A 21,511-nucleotide genomic window follows, 5' to 3' on the forward strand; every position below is an offset into this window, starting at 1 on the left:
CTGGGGCCCCATCCCTCCCATTGAGCCATGCTGCTGTTACTCACAGACTTTTGGATGACTTTAGGAGTTGGGGACTGTGGGTTAAAAAGGCACTTTGAAAGAAGTGGCTCATTTCAGTAGAAACCTGTAACTGTATGTTTTTAAACAACCACACAGAAAAGATGTCAGTGACAGTTTGCTTTCCAGTGAGGTGAATGCAGATAAACCTATTTTGACTGTTAACTTGTTTTGTTGCTTAAAAGCCGGTGACATGTAGCGTTGGATTTATTTTTCCTCACAACGTTTAAGTGTTTGCCACTTCTTGAGTGACGTGTGTGAATAGGGGAATTGCCTGCACTTGGGGGACGGAGGCCCGCCGCTCACATTTCAGGCTTCTGCCTTAAGAGGGCCCCGGGAGAAGGTGTGTGTGTATGTCGTAGGAGCCCATGCCGAGAAGTGGGTCGAGGGCCGCGTGCGCACCTGTGTCTCAGGATGTTTCTGGAGCCCAAGCTCGCTCTGAAGTTGGGGTCACGGTGGAGAACTGATCGCAGGAGTCTTTGTGACTGGAAGCCTAAATATTTATTCTGTTCTGTCCCTAATGAAAACAAATTGTCAACAGTTGTTCAGTAACTGACTAAATTAAAATCTGTAATTAGTCAATTAGATTAAAGAGTTGGCAGAACCTGATTGTATCATGCTGGTTAGGTTATTAAGAGAAAGGGTGTGATTTTTAATTACTGAATGCTAATTTTGACAGTTTCAAATAGAAACAGACGTGGTTTTCCCCCCTTTCCCTAATTCTGAATGGTTTGGAAAAGTAAAGACATTCCTTGTGTAAATATATGAGGTGTTTTTTTTTTTTGAAGGAAAATAATCCGAGAGGGGCCTGCTGTAGAGTAGGGGGATTGTAGTGAAGAGACCACATTGGATTTCATTGGACGGGTTCGCTGGAAATCCTTCCTTTCTTGAGGGATGGTTGGCCTGTTTGGCAGCCCTGTTTTTGCTATAAATGAGAAGTTGAATTTTATCTTCAAGGAGTCAAATCAGTGGGTTGGAGTTCTTTTAGGGCTCTCCCCCATGTCTCTCATCTCAAGGGGCTTTTCTGACCGGCACCCCTGAAGCGACAGGCAGCTGACCGATCCAGCGAGGAAGTGACTGCGTGTGGGAACCATGGTGGGGACTGCACGGGACTCGGAGACGCGGGCACACGTGGATGAGTGTATCTGACTTTCCCATATACGGGGCAGCCCAGTGAGAGCGACAGACAGACGGGGTGAAAGTGCTCAGTGCTTCTGCTTTATGGCTGAGGGGAGCTGAGGGCAGGGAGGGAGGAAGCCGCGTGGACAGGTGGGTGGGAAAAGGGTTGTGTGCACAGCCAGGAGTTCTGGTAGGGCAGAGACAGAGGGGCTTCTTGCGCGGCGGGAAGATGGGCTCAGAAGGGAGGGCCGGCTGCTGGATTTAGAGGTGTCAAAAGCCAGCGGAGAGTTTAGGATGAATGGAGTCAGCTGATTTGAAAATGGAGCAGGTCCTTCTATTCCGTTTCTTCAGGGGATGCTATCTCATTGCCTTCCCTGCACACACTAGACTACGGGTTGGGAGCAGCCTGGGAACGGGGGTGAGATCTGAGCTGCTTCTAAACTCTGACACAGCCTGGATCCTCTCCACTGCCTCCCTTTCTCCCCACGCCCCCCCCCCCCCCCCCCCCCCCCCCCCCCCCCCCCCCCCCCCCCAGCTCCTGAGAGTTCATATGTGGTCATGTTATCCAGGGAGCCTCAGGCCTTAGAAGAGGTCCAGGGGCCACTGCAGGAAGGCCACCCAGCCCTCGCCTCTCCTTGCCCCCCGTCCTGTGGTCAGTGACTATGGGCTGAAACTCTAAACTCGGGTTCCCCGCCGGAGGGCTGCTGTCTCCTTCTGGCCCGTTGGGCATCCTCCCTGTCTTGGAAAAACTACCCCAAACCCTGTGCTTCCAGGAACCACACTGGATGGTGTTGTTGATACGGAACAGAAGCTCTACTTTTTGCCATCTGAGTTTTCCATGATCCATTTGGGAAGCACCAGTTAAAATAGCCTTTGGTTTTCAAGATTTAAATTAAAGCTGTTGATGAGCCAGGATGAGTTTTTAAAGGAAGCATTTTTGCTGTTTGCATCTGATAGCTGTATGGGATGCTTGGGAACCACAGTGAGGAAAAGAACGTGAAGCAGTCTGGGCTCTAATCCCATTAGGGCTTTTACTTGTAGTGTAACCTGTGCCACTTTCTTAATTGAGCCTCTGTGTCCTCTTCTGTAAAACGGGTTGCACTCCACTTGTAGTACTGCTTTGAGGCAAGGATGCTTAGAGGATGCTCAGTAGGTATTTCTGGAATGAAAGAATGAGAGGCTGAAAAGTAGCCAGTGCTCTTGGGAAAGTATCCCTGCTTAGGGAGCTGCACCAGGTATGTTAATTTTTTTATTAAAAAAATTTTTTTTAATGTTTGTTTATTTTTGAGAGAGACAGAGTATGAGCAGGGGAGAGGCAGAGAGAAAGAGAGAGACACAGAATCCAAAGCAGGCTCCAGCATGGAGCCCGACGCCGGGCTCGAACTCACGACTGTGAGATCAGGACCTGAGCCCAAGTCGGACACTTAACCGACTGAGCCACCCAGGTGCCCTGCACCAGGTATGTTTAGACACATGAGTAAATGAGAGGAGCTGAATTAAAAGCAGGAAGTATTTAAAAGTGGTGGATTGGTGTGTGTTCTGAATTTGGAATTCCTCTTTCAGACCCTGTTTCCACAGCCAAGGTTAAAGAGGTGGTGTGAGTGTGTGTGTGTGTGTGTGTGTGTGTGTGTGTGTGTGTGTGTAGTGGCAAATAGAAGAAAGGAAGTGACATTGCTAGGAAAGAGTTTATTTTAAAAGCTTCCCTACTGATAGATTTGTAGTCCTGGGTAAATAGGGAAGCTTGTAAAACTTGATTCATTTTCTTCCTGAAGTCTGTTTCTGCTGGGGAGCGGGGGTGCGAACAGAGCCTCTGGGAGAACCACGTGCTTTTAGGTTGGACGTGTTTGTGTGTCCCCAGCACACCACGTACAAGGACAGAGCAGCGTCTCACCTCCAGCCCCTGCCCCCGCACCATCTTTCCCTCCCCAGGACGGAGCGCCTGTGACTGGGCTTTGCTCCAGTCTCATCCAGGGATGAGTGAGGGCTTCCCGCACTCAGGATGACTTCCGACTTCCTTCCCGGCCTGTGCTGCCCAGAGCAGATTGGGCCTGCTCTTTTCTTTCGGTTAGGAAACACATTCTCCCTGGTCCCTGCCCAGGCCTGTTCTGGAGACATAGACCGGCAGCCTGGGCCACCAATGGCCAGCTAGGAAGCTAGGGTGTGTCCTAAACTGTAGGCCCATGTGAGCTGTTTAGGAATTGGCAGTTACTGCTCCCGGGAAACCAGTGCAGAAATGGAAAGATGGTCAGCAGGGAGAGGTGAGAAGGTGGTTGACCTTGTCTGTTCAGAAGAAAAAAGAAATTGAGGGAATTTTGGAATGTTGACTGTGTATTTTTGTTGTCAGGGTGGAGTGCGAACCTTGCGACTTAGATACCAAACATTGCCAGGCTGTAGTTAAGGAAGAGAAGGGCTGGGCTCCCTACCTCAGGGCCTTTGCACAGGCTCTTCCTCCTTGCTTGAAGCAGTCTCCTCTGTTCTTTTACCCCCTGGGGACCTCTATTCATTTTTCATGTCTCTGTTCAGTTATCTCCAAATTCTGAAGAAACTCTCATGATCATCTTTGAGCCAATGAGCAGGGCCCATAAACTTGGGGCTTTTGACACCTGATGGATATTCCAGTTCATATTTGTGGACTGAAAATGATCAGGAAGTACTAGGATGCTGCCCACCTCCCAGGGCCGCGTCTGTGCATTTAAATGGCTTCCTGAAGCTTAATGCCCTCAGCACGTGTCCAGGTTTTGCTGCCCTGGCCATACTGTGCGCCTCTCTTTTCTGAAGTACGTCTTCGACATGTTAATGGAGCTTCAGACAGGACATGTCCTCAGTGATGTGTGGGAAAAGGCTCAGTGTTCAGTTAGCCCAACCTTTTGCCAACCCTTGAGGCCTCTGAGGCTGAAAGCCCTATGACTCTTCCCTGCCTGAGTTTTGCATTTTGTGTAGAGGGTTAGGGGGAGCGTGGGCAGGGACCTGGCCTGGAGTCCCAAGCACTGCCCCTCAGCTGGTGTTAACCTAACATCGTGGGGCAGAGCCCGGTTCTGATTCTTCTAGCTCTCCTGCTTCTCTGGGCAGGAACATTTCCCGGTCTGATCCCCTGTAACTCAGAGTTGGTGGCGATTTTATCTGGCCACATAAGTCTTCGGTTGGCTTTCACATTATCTGAGTAGATGGTTTGCTTATTCGGGAGGACTAACAAGATTTGGGGATGAGGGGGTGGTCAGGACTTGGGCGGAGGGACTTTGAGCGGTGGAGCTCTTAATTTGTTTTCTGGGGAGGGTCAGCCACACCCAGCGAGGGGCTGCTGGGTTCTAAGCCTCCTGAGTCAGGCAGTCCAGCTTTTCCCAAGGCTTGAAACCACTTCCCTTTAAACACCACTCTCTCTTAAGACCGTCCTAATGGTGCCAGTCGTGAGGACATTTTATCCCGAACCCATGGAGGGGTCAGAGCAGATACTGGTTTTTCTTGGATGTGCATCCTTACAGTTTACTCATCAGACAGCTGGTGCCTCAGGTGTGGGGACAGGCAGCAAATCATTAACTCTCACGGAGCTCACAGACAGTTCTTTCCCTTTCTGTGGGATTTTTGTGTGTTAAGGTGCTGATCGCACATCTGTACATGGGCAGCTGCAACCTGCAGGGTCAGATGGGCTTGTCCCCAGGAGACACCAGAGAACCTCCCTGGCCTCCCCTGACACGAAGAGCATTGAGGTCCTTTGTGACCGAGCTCTCCGGCCACCACGCCGGCCTGGACTTTTGGACTGGCTGCTCGGAGTTAACTGAGTGCTCACTTCCCCTTCCTCCCTGGTCCCTGGTCGGTGTGCGGGTCCACACAGCCGAGCCGTTTGGAGAAAGTGATGATTGTGCCTCTGACACGGAGGAGGCGGAACAGAAATGTCCTTGCGTGGCTGTTGTATTCTAGTAAATTTCTTTAAGAATTGGTTATTGGAAACACAAATCTGCAGGAACGTGAACTATGAAAGAATGAAAGACAGCTGATTGCTTTCAGGGGCCTATGTTCTCTTAGACCCGAGTTAATTGTTCTAGGCTTTGCCGGAAATGCAAATCCCCCTCCTCATGATTGGGGCGTGGACACTGTGGCCAGGCCTTGGCTGCCTCCAGGGCCCAGGCGCCTGCCACTGTGGCACCCTTTCCAGTGAGTTGGTGAGTTTGTTGTGGGCTGCCTCGCCCTGGGGAGGGCCAGGGTCGTGGGCCCCGGCTGCTCTGGGCCGCTGCTTCTCAGGAAGCCAGTGCCTGCCCTATCCAGAGTTGCCTTGACACTTGAGGTCCATGTGGCTTCTTCCTCCTCCCTTTTTTCTTTATGAAAATGTTTACGAGGAGTGTGTGTCACCCCGGAGTTGTTTTCAGGAGGACAGAAGCTGTCACTGAGAGCTGAGAGACAGGTTTTGGTCCACAGCCGACTGTGGCCCGATCCTTGATGTAATTATGCGGTGGGCCTATCTCGGGGGCCCTGTCCAGAGCATAGTTGGAACTCAAGCTTTGGGCATGGGGGGGAGGAGGATCCCTGGGAAGGGAAGCGATGGAGGTGTGTGTGACTTAGCTTGTCCAGGCCCCAGGAAGGGTCACTCCCCATCATAGTGGCAGCATCGGCTGCTCGAGGGAGGGTCTACTGCTGGCCCTATGCTGGAGGTATGGCTGCAACCAGCTTGGGCTCCAGGCTCAGACCACACGGGAGGGAGGAGCCTGGAGGAGCTCTTCCAACCTCTCTGGACCGCCCTCATGGTCCCCACTGCAGGACTAGGAGTGCCCTTTCCCAGGCCCCGACCAATGAGTGAGCCCCCAGTGCTTAGCACACAGTCGGTGCTCATTGTTTTTTTTTTTTTTTAATTTTTTAATGTTTACTTTTTAAGAGAGAGAGAGAGAGGGAGACAGGGCATGAACCGTACCAGAGGGGCAGAGAGAGCGGGGAGACACAGATTCTGAAGCAGGCTCCAGGCTCTGAACTATCAGCACAGAACCCGACATGGGGCTCGAACCCACAAACAGTGAGTTCGTGACCTGATCAGATGCTCGCTGACGGAGCCATCCAGGTGCCCCAAAAGTCGTGACTTTTAAAGCAGTGGGAGTGGAGGACTGGATGCCTCGTGCCTCATGCCCTTCCCAGGAGGCCAGGGACCGTACTACCTGTGTTTGGCCTGGCACGTTGGAGAGGTTCAGCTGTCTGGGTGAGTGAAGTGGTGTTCAGGGGAGCAGGCCTCTGGCTTGGCAGGGGCATGGGTGGCAGCAGGGTGGGAGAGACGGAGACTGTAGAAGGGGACGCCGGTGGCTCCTGCCTTTCTCGAGCTGTCTCTGATGGTGGTGACAGCTGGCCTCCCGGCCTCACCCCGAAACTGCCCCTTTGTTGTTGTAGTGGGCCTCCAGGTGGGTATTTTGTTAACATAACATGTGATGGCATCGTGTCTCTTCCCTGCTAAAAATCAAGATCAGTCAAAATGAAACAGATCGGGAGCCGCACAGAAGGTAGCCCTGAGGTTTCCCTGACCAGAGGGTAGAGACTCTAGACCATGAGCCAGACATTCAAGGTCTTTCTGGTCTGACCTCGCCCACATTTCAGATTTTTGCCATTTTTATTACAGACCTCATTCTAGTGCTGGACACTCTCTTCTTCGACATAGATTAATTATCACAACCTCCTGGTGAGGTAGGCAGTGGTCTTAAGGGGAAAAAAAACCCAAAGGGCCAAGCAGGGAGGATTTGAGAGTGTCTGAAGGTACAGAGGGGTGGCTGGTGTGTGTGTTGCTGGTGAAAGCCCCCCACAGACTAGAAAACCCGGCGCCTCGCTCCTGCCTCCTCATTCCTGTATAGAAAGTATCATGTCTGTCACTGGCTGACACTTTGAGGGTTTTTCTTTTCTCCAAATAAATAATTCTTTGTCTCTCTTCAGGGTGGCGGATGGGGCTGGAGAGAAGCAGCTGATCAAAGGCAGCCTCCCTGACTTTGAACAAGTGGGCTGAGGAGGGGGCTTGGACAGGCGGGGGGGGGGGGGGGGGGGGGGGGGGGGGGGGGGGGGGGGGGGGGGGGGGGGGGGCGCAAGGAGGACCGTTGCTGTGTAGCTGAGGCGAGAGGGGTGTCTGTGTCACCTGAAGCCCCCTCCCCAAATGTGTCATTGTGCCTTCCCGGCCTGGGATGTGTGAGTGAAATATTAGGCTACATGGAGAGTTCCTTCCTCAGAGGAGAAAGCAGGCTCCCTTTTCCTGTCCCTTTGTCTCTTGTCCCCTTTGTCCCAGCCCTCTGGCTCTGCGGCCTCCCCTCCCCCAGTGGTTCCTTCCTTTGTGCCCCCGCCACTCACTCACCAGCGAAACTTAACTGGAGCCTGCGGTGGCCGCCCAGGCCCGCTCCCGCTGAAACCAGAGTAGCTGCTGGGCCCTGGCCTGGCTGTCTGCACACGGACTAGAAGGAACCAGACGGGCCCCAGGCCCCGCAAAGGTGGTGCGGTTAGTTTTGAAGTTTGGTGCTGGTTGTTGGTATCCTGGCCAGAAGGAACAGCATTGTTGGGGGGCCTGCAGCCCTAGTCAGAGGGATCTGGGGCTATAGTTGTGGTGGGGGGGAACCCCTTCTTGAACCCCCTTCCAGGAGCCCAGGAAGGGCCCTGGGGTTTCCATCCGAGCTCCTCTTTCTCCTGCCCTGACTGGTTCTGGGGCCCTTTTCCTCCCAAGTTTTGTGTGTGGCCCCTAGGAATAAGGATGGGCTAAAAGAGCTAAACCCACCCTCCTGGCTACCAGAGACCCATCTTTGTTACAGGATAATCTTCATTATCTTTAAAACAAGCGTGAGAGCAGTGGCTTGGGAGGGAAGCATGAATTGGGGGAGGAAAACTTGAACGTGGGGGAAAAATCTAGTCATTGCGTTAGTTTGTTGAGCATATGGAAACGGTGGGCCTGATTGAGTTTTTCATGGTGAAAGTGGGAACTCCAGTGCCTGGTTTCTAACCTGGTGGCCAGGGGTGTGAGAGGATGTGTGCTTCCTGGGGGTATGTGGCCGGGCGCCTCACATCGGACTTGAGAGGCCTGGGACCTGTGGAGGTTGGGGGGGAGCGGGCGTGTGGATGTGCTGAGGCAGCAGAGCTGGGGCCCGTTGGTGTGGCTTCATTGTCACCAGAGGTATTTTTCCCTACCTAAAATATTTTAAGTTATTAATGAGCTATATGCATTTAAAAGTACGTTCTAGGTGATACGGTGTAAATTTAGAAGTGTTCTGCTCTGCTCTCAACTTCCCTAAAAACATTGACTCCAGTTCTCCACGTACATTTTTGGCATCAGTGTCTTAAATGCTGTCACCAAAGCCACGTTCTGTCTTCTAACCCACTTTCCTAGCACATTTCACTGATACTCCCATTTGAGTTGTTTGATACATGTTATTTTTCAGATTTACAGAGGATTCTGTCTCTAGGAATTTTATCAAAAGCCACAGGGATCCATTAGAACATTAAAACTACTGGATTTGTAAAATTTGTCTATTTGGTATGTATTGCTGAGAATGCTTCAGCAGATTTGAGACCCCCATTTTGATGCTGGACAGTGGCGGGGCGGCGGGGAGGCATTGCCCTTGCTGAGTGTCCCTGGGACCCTGATATTTCTCTGAGCCTGTTTCTGCCTCTGTAAAGAACAGGTGATAATAGTGCCTAAGGCTCCCTTCTCAGGATGAAGTATGTGAAGAATGCATGGCAGTGCCCTGTATACAGTAAGCACTCAGCAGATGCACGGTTGAAGGTCAGACTGGTTGGAGCAGTCTGGCCCTTCTGGTTTGCAGAGTGACTTTGAGGGTTTATGAGGGGAAGCTTGGAAACCGTCCTTGGAGGGAAAGCCAGGACCACACTGGATTTTGGGAACCATTTCGGGGAAGGGGGTTACACTTTGAGCTGATGAGAACTCAGTAATAAGGGGAGGGAGATGAGGCCCGAGGCCTGTGGCCCTGGGACCTGTTCCTCATTGCCCCCTTTAAAAGTAGTCCCTGTGCTTCGGCTCAGGTCACGATCTCATGGTTCGTGGGATCGAGCCCCACATCGGGCTCTGTGTTGTTGGTGTGGAGCCTACGTAGGATTCTTGCTCTCCCCTCTCTTTGAACCTTGCCCACTCCTGCTTTTTCTCTGTCAAAATAAAAAACTTAGAAAAAGCAGTCCCTGTGGCCTGCCCTCTGGCATTCCTAGAGTGTGGAATGTTTCCAGTTCTCTTGGTTTGGAGGCTCTTTGCCCAGGAGGGGAGAGAAGACCTGACCAGTCTGTAGATAGGACTCCTAGAAAACACTGAGGCCACCTTTCAAGTGTCTTTATTTCAAGGCTGGCAAAAGCTCAACTTGAGATAGAATGGGCGCCAGGTTCTGCGCGCACCCAAAGAGGTCTGTCGTCACTGTCATGGTCATTGTTTGCTGTCTTGGGGTCGTGGGTGACATGTCACTTGCGCCCCTAGTTCTTAGTTGGGGCGGAAATTCTGGGGATGGACAGGAGCCTAGGTGTGTGTGATGTGTGTCCAGCCTCATGGGGCAGATTTGCATCCCCCTTTGTAAATAAGGGCTGTTTTGAATACCCACCTCTGATGCGCCTGTGGTGTAGCCTCCACGATTCCCAATTTAGATGGCTGATGGTAATTTGAAACTGAAACCATCAGAGGTATGTATTTCATAAAGAAAAGGCAAGGCAGGGGAGATTCAAGCCCCCCACTGGAAGTTGTCACCTGGCTGGGCGGGTCCCTGTGGACGGCCAGGGTCCACACTGACTGCATGTGGAGGGCCCTGCCTCACAGCCAGTTTGTCCCCTATATACTGTGTTTCATTGAGAGAATTAACAAAACGAAATGGAGATGGGTGGTGTGTTCAAGTCAGCGTGTGAAGCTCCTTCCAGCTGTGAACTGTTTCCCTGGGTTAGCTTTTGGTGGCCGCCAAATGAGAAAAGAATATGGCGGTGATAAAATCAGGGTAAAATAAATTTCTAAAGACCGAAGAAGACTTCAGATAGGGAGGGACCAGGTCGGGGGCAGCTTTCTTTTCTGAATGGGCAAGGCCTCAGGGCCCCTGTCCTGCCTGTGTGTGCTGGGGAGGCTGGAGGCGCAAGGGTGACACCGAGAAGGACCGAAGGACCGAGACACCCTGAGGGAGTGGGAGGAGGCCCTAGCTGTGGCGTGGGCTCTGGATTGGGGGAGGGGTTACTATTTGCATAACTGATTGTTGCTCCAGGGGATTGCTGTGGGGGAAGGGAGGCCAGCACAAAGGCTCTTTCCTCCCCTCCCCTCCCCGTCTTCTCTGCTTCCCTTCTTTCCCCCTCCCCCCTTTCCTCCCCTCCGACGCTGGCCCTGGAGCCTGGGCGGCACCACCTGTGCCCCCTCGGTAGCTCAGTTGGCCTTGCTCCGGTGCCCCGTGGACCGGGTCTTGCCACCCAGGCTCCAGTAGCAGGCAGGCTACCACAGATGCCTGTCGAGTCCAAATAAAGTCCAAAGGAAGGCCTCTGGCTGAGCAGCTCTCTTTAAAAGGTGGTACTTTATAAAGACGGTTTTTGTGTGAGCTCCGAAGTGCTTGCCTTGACCGTCTTTGCTGCTGGAACACCTGGGGGGGGGCGGGGAGACCGTGGCCCGTGGCCCTTTTCAGAAGGGGGTTTACCAGGGCCTGTGTCTTGTGGCCCACAGCCAAATGCTTGGAGACTCCCTGGAGTCCAGGGTGGCTGGTGGCGGGAGTGGCCGGTGGCGGCATCAACCACGTCTCAGAACGGGAGTCCCATGGAGGTGAGCTAGAGCTGGTCTTGCTCTGATGTGGGTGCAAAACTCCTAGTGGTTTGCGCACACTGCATATCCTCCACGGTGATGTCTGCTGGGTCCACCACACGTCTTTGTTACACCAGTAAATAAAAGGAGGTGTGACCCTCAAACAGGTACAAACACGGCCTAGCGTTTGTCCTCCGCCTTGGGGCATTTCTGTTTACCATATTAAGTGCCCTTGGGGAGGCCACCTCCCTGCCCAAGCCTCAGTTTCCCCATCAGTAAAATGGGGATGATGTTCTTTGATCAGGCTGCCCTGAGACACCAGTGAGACACGCCGTGGTGATCAGGGCCATCGTGCTGAGCTCAGTGAGCTCTGCAGGTGCTGGCCAGAGTGACACCTGGGGAAATGGGGACAGAAGCTGGCCTGCCTACAAATGGAGAACCACATGGCAGAAAGCTGGGGGGCTTCGTGGGAAGCTGACCTGAAGGATGGGCTGTATCAGTGTCCTTCAGCGTGGCTGGTGGTCTCTCCTCTCTGCTGCCTTGTTTGTTTTGCCACCAGACAGAGTTATCTGTTGTGAGGTGAGACTCCCACCGGTTCAGGTTCACCAGTTCACCGGGGTGGGGGTGCCATGCTGCTATTTTACATCTCCCTGGGAGGGCTGTCCCCTTCCCCCACACCAAAGGTCCATCTTTGTGCTGAAGCTTAGGCTATTATCCTTTTAACAAAGTGAAGGCATTTCAAAGCAGATCAATTCCCTCAGTGGCCAGTTAGTTCCCCTGACACCCCAGGTTGGGGTAGACATCAACTGCAACTCCCCCTCAATTCTTGGGGACTGGCCCTGGTGTCCCTTTCAGGTGGCTTGTAGGAGATGTGGGTCTGGGGAGGGAGACAGGGAGCTGAGGAAAGCTTGTGCCCTGTGAACGGGTTCACTGATGCTTCTCTTTTCTGACCCACAACTTCTTCAGCTGTGAGAGGGGGAGAGTAAGCCTCCAGCATAGGATAGTTGAGGGTGGTCTGGGAGTCAGTTTCCCTCTAGAAAATGTTAGGGATTTGGTATTGATAATCCTCAAAAGGCTTGGACTGGTCAGGAACTTGGCCTGGGAGGGGCAGGGCCATGGTTTCTGAAGGGAGTGATGACTGCCCTTCCGTGGCTTGTTGAGGGAGTTAATGACAAAGGTCACAGGGTCTGAGACCGCTTCCCCAGGGTGTGTGCTTGGAGGGGCCGTGTCCCGGAGCCCGCGCCCACCTTGTGGGTAGCTGTAGGAGTTAGGACTCAGGCCTGCCAGCCACCTGGCCACCCCAGCCACCCCCTAGACGACCTATGTCTCTCTCATTCTTGTGAACTTCTGGGTGCCAGTTAAAAGCATCAAGCATAGCAGGCCTTTAATATCCAAGCAGGTGTATAGTCTAGTAGGGATGACAGGATGAAAATAATGGGAGCCCTAGCTCCAGTGGTCCCAGATCATACACAGTGTGGAACACACTCAGCCCACGGTACTCAGCTCAGACGTAACCCTTGAGTGTAACTGTGTGTGCGGGGCTGGGAGGGCAGTCTGCTGAGCTAGGGTGCTGAGAGGCGTCTCTGTGTTTTAAAACAACACTTGCTGACCCATCCAAATCCAACCAGGCCTCCCCACCGCTCCGAGGCCCAGTTGGCTGGATTCTCATAACTCTTCTCAGCTCTACAACTAGAATCAGGGAAGGTGGCGCCTGCTTTTTATAGAAGAGGAAACTGAGGCCCAGGCAGGGAAGAGGCTGTCTTGATTGATGGAAAGAGGCCCCAGAGGCTCTTGAAAATTTCCCTCTAGCCCTCTGCAGCGGGCTGCTAGGTCTCACCTTGCTCCCAAGGCCGTTGCCATTAGCAACCAACTTCCCCTGTTGGTTCTGGGGGCCCTCGAGGGGAAGAGGGAAGAAGGTGGAAGCCAGGCTGTCAGTCAGTCAGGTGGCATTTGAGTGTCTGTGTCGCCGGGTTAGTGCAGGTGACACTGGGAGGAGGGCCTGGGTGCCTTGGAGCTATCCATTGAGGAGGGAGCCCTTTGGTGTGCTGTTAATTGTTCCCAGTAACAGGGAAATGACATGCAGGGACACCTCGCTTTGTGCAAAAAGATGCTGTGTCGCTGTTAGACTCTACACACAAAAGAACAGAAAAGGAAGAAAAGCAAAGACAAAGTAGGCAGAGACTAGGCAGTAAGGTCTGCTGGGGTCCATGGACTTTGTTCTTGTCCTGGCCTGGTTCCTGTCCAGTTGTGTGGCCTTAACTTAATCACCTGGCCCCACTGAGCCTCAGTTTACTCATCCACAGAATGGATGGAGGTACAGGTGTCCATTAGCAGTGCAGGTGTGCGGTTCTCAGTGCCTTCCCTGACACTCCTGGCCCCTCCGTGAAAGATGGCTGGTGTAAGAGCTGGAAACCTGCAAAGGGTGGCCTGCCAGGCACTGGTTACATTTATCGAGTGTTGTTTAGGTCCTGCCAAAAGCCCGGTGCCCAGGGGGTACAAAACTGGGTGAGGATCAAGTTGATCTTTGTCCTGAAGGCTCGGCAGACTGATTGACAGTGGAGTGGGGAGGTCCTAGGATCCTGGCAGAACTGAAAGGAACCCAGAGAGGGGATTCCCCAGCTGCTTCAGGGGCTTCTGGACGGGGTATTGCAATGAGGCTGCAAAGAAGGCAGAGGAAGAGAGAGTGCAGGGGTAGCGCATCGCAGGCAGGTGCAAATCCTCGTCTCGGAGGACCGTAGGCAGTGAACATGGATAGCGGCCGACACTGGGGTCTTAGTCTGTGCCAGGATCTGGTCTTGTGTGTACAAATGACGGTTCCCGTAACCCACTTATTTTTGAAGGGGAGAGACAGGGACAGAGACAGAAAGACCGGAGCAGAGGAGGGGAAGAGAGAGGGAGACAGAATCCCAAGCAGGCTCCAGGCTCCGAGCTGTCAACACGGAGCCTGATGCAGGGCTCACACTCATGAGATGATGACCTGAGCCGAAACTGGAAGCTTAACCAATGGAGCCACCCAGGCGCCCCACACGAGGCAAGTATTATCCAGTTTTGGAGTTGGAAACCTCGGTCACGGAGAAGTTGAGGGGCTTTTTCAGGCCCACATAGCAGGAAGACCCCATGTTCAAACCCTGAGAGCCAAGCTCCAGAGACGGCCCCCCACTGTGGCCACTTTTGAGTCACTGCCTTGCCTGATAGGATGGGATCTCGTTGCCGAGAGGTGGATGTTCTTTGACTAGTGGTGTGACCCACAAGCTGGGTGAGTTGGGGAGTCCTTCCCGCCTCAGTTTCCTTATCTGTAAAACGAGAAGAACACATGTCCTTGAAGTGAGGTTCTTGGATGGGGTCCGCTCTGTGGGGTGTGTTCAGAGAGTGCTTTGTGGGCAGGGAGCTGTCACCCCCCAACAACTCTAGGAGGGAGAAAATATCCAACCATAAGGCAGTCCCTCCCCTCCCCCACAGTCCTTGTTTGAGAGGCCCGGAGCCTGTGGAACTCGGGCAGGATTAGATAAAACATGGGCAGAGTGCCCAGCCCGGCACTGGCACACACACGGCCCCGGTAAACAGTAAGTCATTTTCATTATTGTGTCTTATCTCTCGATATTAGTAATTATTATTGATGGTCCTCTCATCAGTCCTGTTGGGTGATTTTGGCCTTACTTTATAGAGAAGGAAGCAGCTTGGAGGGTGGATAATACATCCAAAGTCACAATAAGTGGCAAGACACACTGAGATTCTGAGCTGGGTATGTCTCGCTCCTGTCCCTGCCCTCCTGCATGACATCACAGGAAGGCTCCGCCAGGCGCTCCCATGTGCAAGGCTTACAATCCTACCAAGGCCTTCTCAGAGGCAGCCTTCCGAGCACGCTGGGTGTGTCAGGCAAAACATGCCAGCCTTGGTCTGTGCCAGCCTCTGGTCTTGGATGCGTGAAGGGACTTAATATAACCAACCCTGTAAGGCAGGTAAGATCACATTTTGCAGTTGAGACCTGGGCCACAGAACTTCAGGGACTTCTCCAGGCCCCCTCAGTGTGGGAGACCCAGCGTGCAAACCCTGAGAGCCAGACTCCAGACACTCACCCCCATTTGGATGCTTGAGCTTGTTGTGATGGTATCTCTACTCCACCAGCGATGCACTTGTCCTTGGTGCTGGTGTATGAACCTATCCTAAACCAGATCCAGATGCTGAACACCTCCGTCTTACACGAACGCTCGACCCCGATGTCGTGCGCCCAATGCATCTGCCCGTGTGGCGACCCAGCATAGTTCTAAAAATAAAGGAGTGCAACAAGCATCCACAGCTTCGGGGTTGCCTGGAGCTTGTCACCATAGCTCTTTGCAAGACCTCCAGACCCCCTTTGGGTGGTCTCCAGGCAGTGCTACCCTTACTTTTCTCCCAGCTCACCCCTGCTGGGAAGAGGTAGTTGGCCCCCATCGATTTGCAAACTGGACCCTGTGGTTTTGAGCCTTTGGGTCCCCAGGCCGTGTGTGGCCCCAGCACAGTGACAAGCAACATTGGGAAGAATCTGTAAAGACATGGGGGTCCCGGCGTCCCTTCGTCCTGTGTGACGGCAGCAGAGAGCCGTTCCCAACTTGAGAAGAGAGCCTTGCCTCATCAAGGCTGCCACCTCACAGCCACCGCGCTCGTGCTAATTCTTTGTTGATTTAGAAGCCTCTTCAGGCTCGTGTAGTGCCTCAGGGCCACTCTTGTGGAGAGGAACTATAATCCCTTAAATATAATAATCCCCCGTACTGGATACTTTATACCTCGGTCTCCTGTGCACGAGCTCGTTGGCAACCTCCAGCAGTCCTGGCGGAGTGATGGACAAGGCTTATTATCCTGTTTTGTTGATGAAAAGGCAGGTAGGTGGCTTTTGTGAATTTCCTAAGTCACACGTCCTGTATACAGGGAAGCTAGGAGTGAGACCCAGTCTAGTCATGGTGCACGGGACAGATGGCAAAGGCTTGGTGCACGCACCGACAACCCGCCCTTGCTCGTGTCAGACGTTGCACGTTGATCACAGTAACTCTTTCCCTCGCGCCCTGGGTTCCCAGTTATTTTCAGCACCGCCTTCTAGCCGGCCGTTGTCAGTGGAACACCATCGGCATGCACGAGGAGTTCCTTGTCGTCGGTGTCACATACCAGCTGGAAGGTGGCCAGTGACGTTGTGTGCGTTCCCTGGTTGTTTGGATTTCTAGATAAGTGAAAGCCGGATGCGTCCTGTAACTGGATTCCGGTTGGAAGCCGTGTACCTTTCCGACAGAGCCAACTACCAACTTCCAGGAAGGCCCTGGAGAGTCTCAGTGAGATGCACAGTGCTTGACGGAAGAAGGGCTGCTCGAATTGGAGTGCCAGATGGTGATCCAGAAGGGGATAGAAGGTGGGACAGGCCAATTGCCGAAACGTGATTGAACCCTCCTGGTTGGAGAGAGCGTAGAGGAGGCAGCATCAACACCTGTCTCTTCCAGCCACCCTGAGTTCCCCTCCATGTTCTGCTTTCTCTTGGGTCGTCCCAAGGATGACCTTTCACTCTGCACACAGGCCCTCACGGCATACGGGGATCCCTCGTGGTGGAGGGGTGATAATGTCGAGGGCTGTATGCTCCCAGGAGGTCGTTGGAGTTGCTGTCCTTGGGCGTCCTCTGTCTTGGCCAAAAGGCCAGGGTCTTGTTCTCAGACTGGTTGGTGAGTCTGAATATCCAGGCCTGTTCTGGGCATCTTCAGATACCAGGTTTGAGGTGGAGGTTGCATTTGAAGTTCTCATTCAAGTTGAACCTTGAATTCTGCATCTGACCTTGGATAGCCAGACCACGAGCACTTCTTCACCTCGGCCTTGCCTCCATGCTGAGCCACAGAAACTATCCGCCACGGGCACCTAACTCGTGGCTCTCGTTTTGATCGCATAACTCTTCAAACATCCACCGATTTCTTGCTGTCAGCCTGCACGTGGATATTCTTGACCTTGGTTTCCAAGGTGCCTTTTCATCCATCTACTTAGTTGCACAGACCCTCTCATCTCCCCCAGCAGTGTCACCCCACTCCCCGCCTTCCTGCCCACAGGCAGGCTCCCCAGTTCATCCCCAACCCTAAACCCGCGGAGCCTCTTTTTGGAGTAAGTTCATCTCAAACCTTCACCTTTTTCAGGAAGACTGGCCCGGCCCCTCCATTTGAGAGTTCTCTTTTCCACATGAAATACAAATTTAAAGAAAGTCAACTGTAATGGTTAGAAGAGACCTTACAGGGTATAGGCTTCGGTGGTTTTTTAACTTACTGTTTTTTCCTTTGTTGCAAGAGAGCCCTTTCTTTAAACGAAGTCTTAGGTGGTAGACTAAACAATAAAACAGAAAATGGAAGTGTCCACCAGTTTAAGGGAAGTGGGGTGCCAAGTCCTGCCTGCTGAACTTCCCACCTTTATGCCTCTCCCTTCCAGCCCCCCGTGACCCTCTGATTGAGTCCAGCTCCCAGGTGGGGAGGTTGTGCTGAGGAAAAAGAGGTCTTAGCTAAAGATTCCCCAGTAAGTGAGAGGCACGGGGTCCCCATGCCTTCCAGCCACATCTGGGGTGCTTTCTAGTCTGGCAGCAATCCCCAGCTTGTCAGTGGGATGTTCAGTCAGGTTTCAGTGAAGGGTTTGCAGCCAGATGCTTGTGAGACATGCAGGGGTAGGGATAAGTTTCTTTAACTAGGGCTTCTCGAGTTTTTATTGCATTGGGATGCATTACAGATCTCAGAAGCCAGATGCGGTAAGGTAGTGGGGTGTGGATAGATAGTATAAAACACAGTGATTCTTAAACTTGATTGACCACAGGACTTTATCTGGTTGAGGAATGCCAAAACGGTTTCAGAAATATTACAGGTGGGGAAGTGACCGGGATGTAGTTGGTGATCAATGTATATATATATTATATATTTTAATGTTTATTTTATTTTTGAGAGAGAGACTGAACGTGGGGAGGGGAGGGACAGAGAGAGAGACACACACACACACAGAATCTGAAGGAGGCTCTAGGCTCCAAGCTGTCAGCACAGAGCCCAATGTGGGGCTCGAACCCACGAACCCTGAGATCATTATCTGGGCTCAAGTCGGACGCTTTATTGACTGAGTCACACAGGTGCCCTGGTGATCAATATTAAAAAAAAATGTTTATTTATTTAGAGAGAGACACAGAGAGGGAGCACGTGTGCTCATGCATGTAGGGGAGAGTGTCAGAGAAAGATTCCCAAGTAGGCTCTGCACTGACAACGTGGGGCTTGAACTTAAGAACTGTGAGATCATGACCTGAGCCCAAGTCAAGAGTTAGACTCTTAACCAGCAGAGCCACCCAGGCGCCCCTGATTTTTCCCCCCAAGGACAGCTGTGGTCTGGTTGTCAATTCAAGAACAAGTCCCTTTTCCTAGGCTACCTCATAGCATCTCCATCCTAATGGCTGTCTGTTGTTCACGAAGCAGCTGATCTGGGGTCTAGTGAGGGGCTCCCAAGAGCCTCTGCCCTCCCACATCGTTAGATACTCTCTGTCTTTGCCAGTGGTCACCAGGTATGCTGCGTCTTGGATGTGATGTAATTCTCTGGTCCCTCACTGTGGAACATTAGGATCGTTTCCAGGCGTCTCATGTTGTGACAGCACCGTGCCAAATGTCCTCATGGCTATTTGTGCACCTCGATGAGATGGCATTCTTTAATGTGGTACGGCCAGGTCGCATGGTACCCACAGCATGCTCTATCATAAATAACCACAGGTGCATCGGCATCGCCACCACGTTGCTTCACAGACCTCCGAGGCTCCCTTGCCGTTCTTACCCAGCAGTGTCAGAAGATGCGGGCTGCACAGGCAGCCTTGGCCTGTGGAACCGGCACCGAGGAAGTCAGAGCAGGGCCTCGTGTTGTTGGCTGTGCTGTCTTACCTGGCGGTTCTGGCCCTGGAGGGCTGGGCCCCGGCCCCTCGTTCTGCCCCTCACCCTTCCGGAGCTCCACTCCAGCGGCGGGGACTTCATACGTATTAACTGATTGAGATGGAAAGGTTTTTCCCCGTTTAAGAGCTTGGTAGTGGAGACCCATTTATCTGAATGCTTTTTATGCCCCTGAAACCTTGTGCAAGAGGCGCAGATTGGACCACAGAGACAGTGGGGTGTCAGGGGCCTCGTTTGCAAGGTTTCTGTAGCCACTTTTATTGCCTGGAGCTTGCTTGGCTCCTAAAGGGTGGCTGGTGTTCTCAGAAGGGGGGTGGGGGAGGGGCAGAGGAAGAGGGAGGGAGAGAATCTTCAAGCTGCCTCCACGCCCAATGTGGAGCCCCTGTGGGGCTCGATGTCATGACCCCTCAGATCATGACCTGAACCAAAATCAAGAGCTGGACGCTGAACTGACTGAACTCCCTGGGTGTGCCCGGGGTGGAGGTTTATGGGTAACAGTGCTTGGTGGCGTTCTTCTGCCCCCCCCCCCCGCCCCCCCCCCCTCCCCAGCTGTGGCTCAGGCGGATCATTGTGGAGAAGGACTGACTTGTGGATATGGACAAAATGAACCCTTCCAATGATGGGGAGGCAGCCATACTCTGCCCCCTGTGTGCAGACAGCTGCATCAGAACCTTGCTTGCCCCTTCAGACAGGCCTTGTGGGCTCGCGTTCTTCTCCTGTTCCAGGGGCTCCAGGCTCTGAGAGTTTGGGTACCATGAGCAATGTCACTCAGCTGTAAGAAGAGGGACAGTATTGGGACTGGCAGCCTGGTTTGTCCGACTGCAGGGTTGGATAGTACCAAGCCTTTTGTCCAGGAATCTCTAACCTTTTATTGGAATTAAATCTCAGTGGTTATGAGGTCTTCTAGGAGATGAGTGCAACACAATTCTTAATTTTTAATTATGTGAATAGTACCTTTTTAAAATGTTTATTATTATTATTTTTTAATGTTTTTTATCTTTGAGAGCGAGAGAGGGGGAGAGAGCATGAGCAGTGGAGGGTCAGAGAGAGAGAGACACACAGAATCCGAAGACAGGCTCCAGGCTCTGAGCTGTTAGCACAAAGCCCGACATGAGGCTCGAACCCACGAACCCTGAGATCATGACCTGAGCTGAACTCAGACACTTAACTGACTGAGCCACCTAAGTGCCCTTAATGTTTATTTATTTATTTAAAAAATGTTTTAATGTTTATTCATTCTGAGAGAGAGAACGAGAGAGCGCGAGAGCGCGCCCGTGTGCATGAGTGGGGGAGGGGCAGAGAGACAGACAGACAGAGCTCAAGTGGGGAAGAGGCAGAGAGATGAGGAGACACAGAATCAGAAGCAGGCTCCAGGCTCTGAGCTGTCAGCACAGAGTCTGACGCGGGGTTTGAACTCACGCGCTATGCGGTCATGACCTGAGGCAGTCAGATGCCACCCGGGTGCCCCAGTACCCAAGTACTTGTGTTAAATACTGCTAAAACGCAGAGGTATATAAAATAAGAATAGCATCTCCTTGCCCCTTGCTGCCTTTTTTCTTCTGATAACCAGACTTAACCTGGTCCCTTTCTGTGTATTTACATGCATTAATATCTTCTCTGGTTTGGCCCCAAAAGCCACTTCCGTTCTGGCAGGAGGCCCTATTGTGTGCCCAGTCTATTTCTTTAATTTCAGCAAACTCTAATGAAATAGCAGCCTGAGAACTCACTCTAACTTTAGGTAAGTCACCATTCACCTGAGAGAAAGCGTCAGATCCCTTATCTGCATACTTGGGATACGCGTCTGGAGCGTCATGGGGTTTTTGGAGAATTATGAGCCAGCGGTGTGTGTAATGACTTAGTACATGGCACAAATGAAGGTTCCAGAAAGTTCCCTGAGATTGTGCCGCCATGTTGCAGGATATAGGAATGGACGTAGTTAGTTACCCTGCCTAACTCTGAGTCATGTGGACAACAAGTCTATAAATAGTCATGCATACAACATAAGCTATAAGTAAGCTATAAATGTCACCAGAGAGGTGTTAGCAGCAGTTGGAGCCCCAGGCTCCAGTGGGGGAGCAGTTAAACCACGGAGGGAATTAGGGAAAGCTTTCTGGAGGAAGCGTCCTCCCAGAAGGAGGGGTCGGGAGCCTAATAATCCTAACTTATTTAACCTTGACTTTGTGTCAATTGGTGTTCACCACATTTTATGTAGCCTGACTCGTTTTACCCCCACTGATAACCATGAGGCGAGAACTGTAGTTTTATAGGTGAGGAAACGGAGACACAGAGAGGTTAAGCGGTCTGCCCTCTATCACACAGTAAGGGTCTGAACTGGGATTGGAGCATAGGCACAGCCCGCTGGATTTCAGGGAGAGTCAGGCTGGAGGATCGTAGCAACCAGCACGAGCAAGGCCAGGAGGTGAGGCTGAGTTGGCAGAGCTGGGGATGGCAGGGTGTGCGGGCCGGCGGGAGTGGCGGTCCATGACATGGCTGGATGGGGCGATGGCAGGCAGGTAAGGGAGCACCTAGAGCCACTGGTATCTGTGACGGTTGGGCCTCCTCCCCTGCTTACCCTGTCACTTGAGTCGGGGAGCAGCTGCCTGCCGTTCCTCAGTTTGTTTGCCCTTCCCTTCAGCTTCTCAAACAGCAGAGTCTTCACGGTATGTTGGTCATTGATTTTTTTTGAGAAAAAGCATAAGCATTTAAGAAAACCTACTTCTATCCCCCCCCC

General features: G+C 52.4%; 1 protein-coding gene across 1 annotated transcript in view; it reads left to right on the forward strand.

The window, feature by feature from the left end:
• Positions 1 to 21,511, forward strand: part of SSBP3 (single stranded DNA binding protein 3) — a 162,769-nt gene that overhangs the window by 18,896 nt on the left and 122,362 nt on the right. The gene's annotated exons all lie outside the window — the stretch shown is intronic.

Source organism: Suricata suricatta, chromosome 8, assembly GCF_006229205.1.
Source record: "Suricata suricatta isolate VVHF042 chromosome 8, meerkat_22Aug2017_6uvM2_HiC, whole genome shotgun sequence".
NCBI lineage: Eukaryota > Metazoa > Chordata > Mammalia > Carnivora > Herpestidae > Suricata > Suricata suricatta.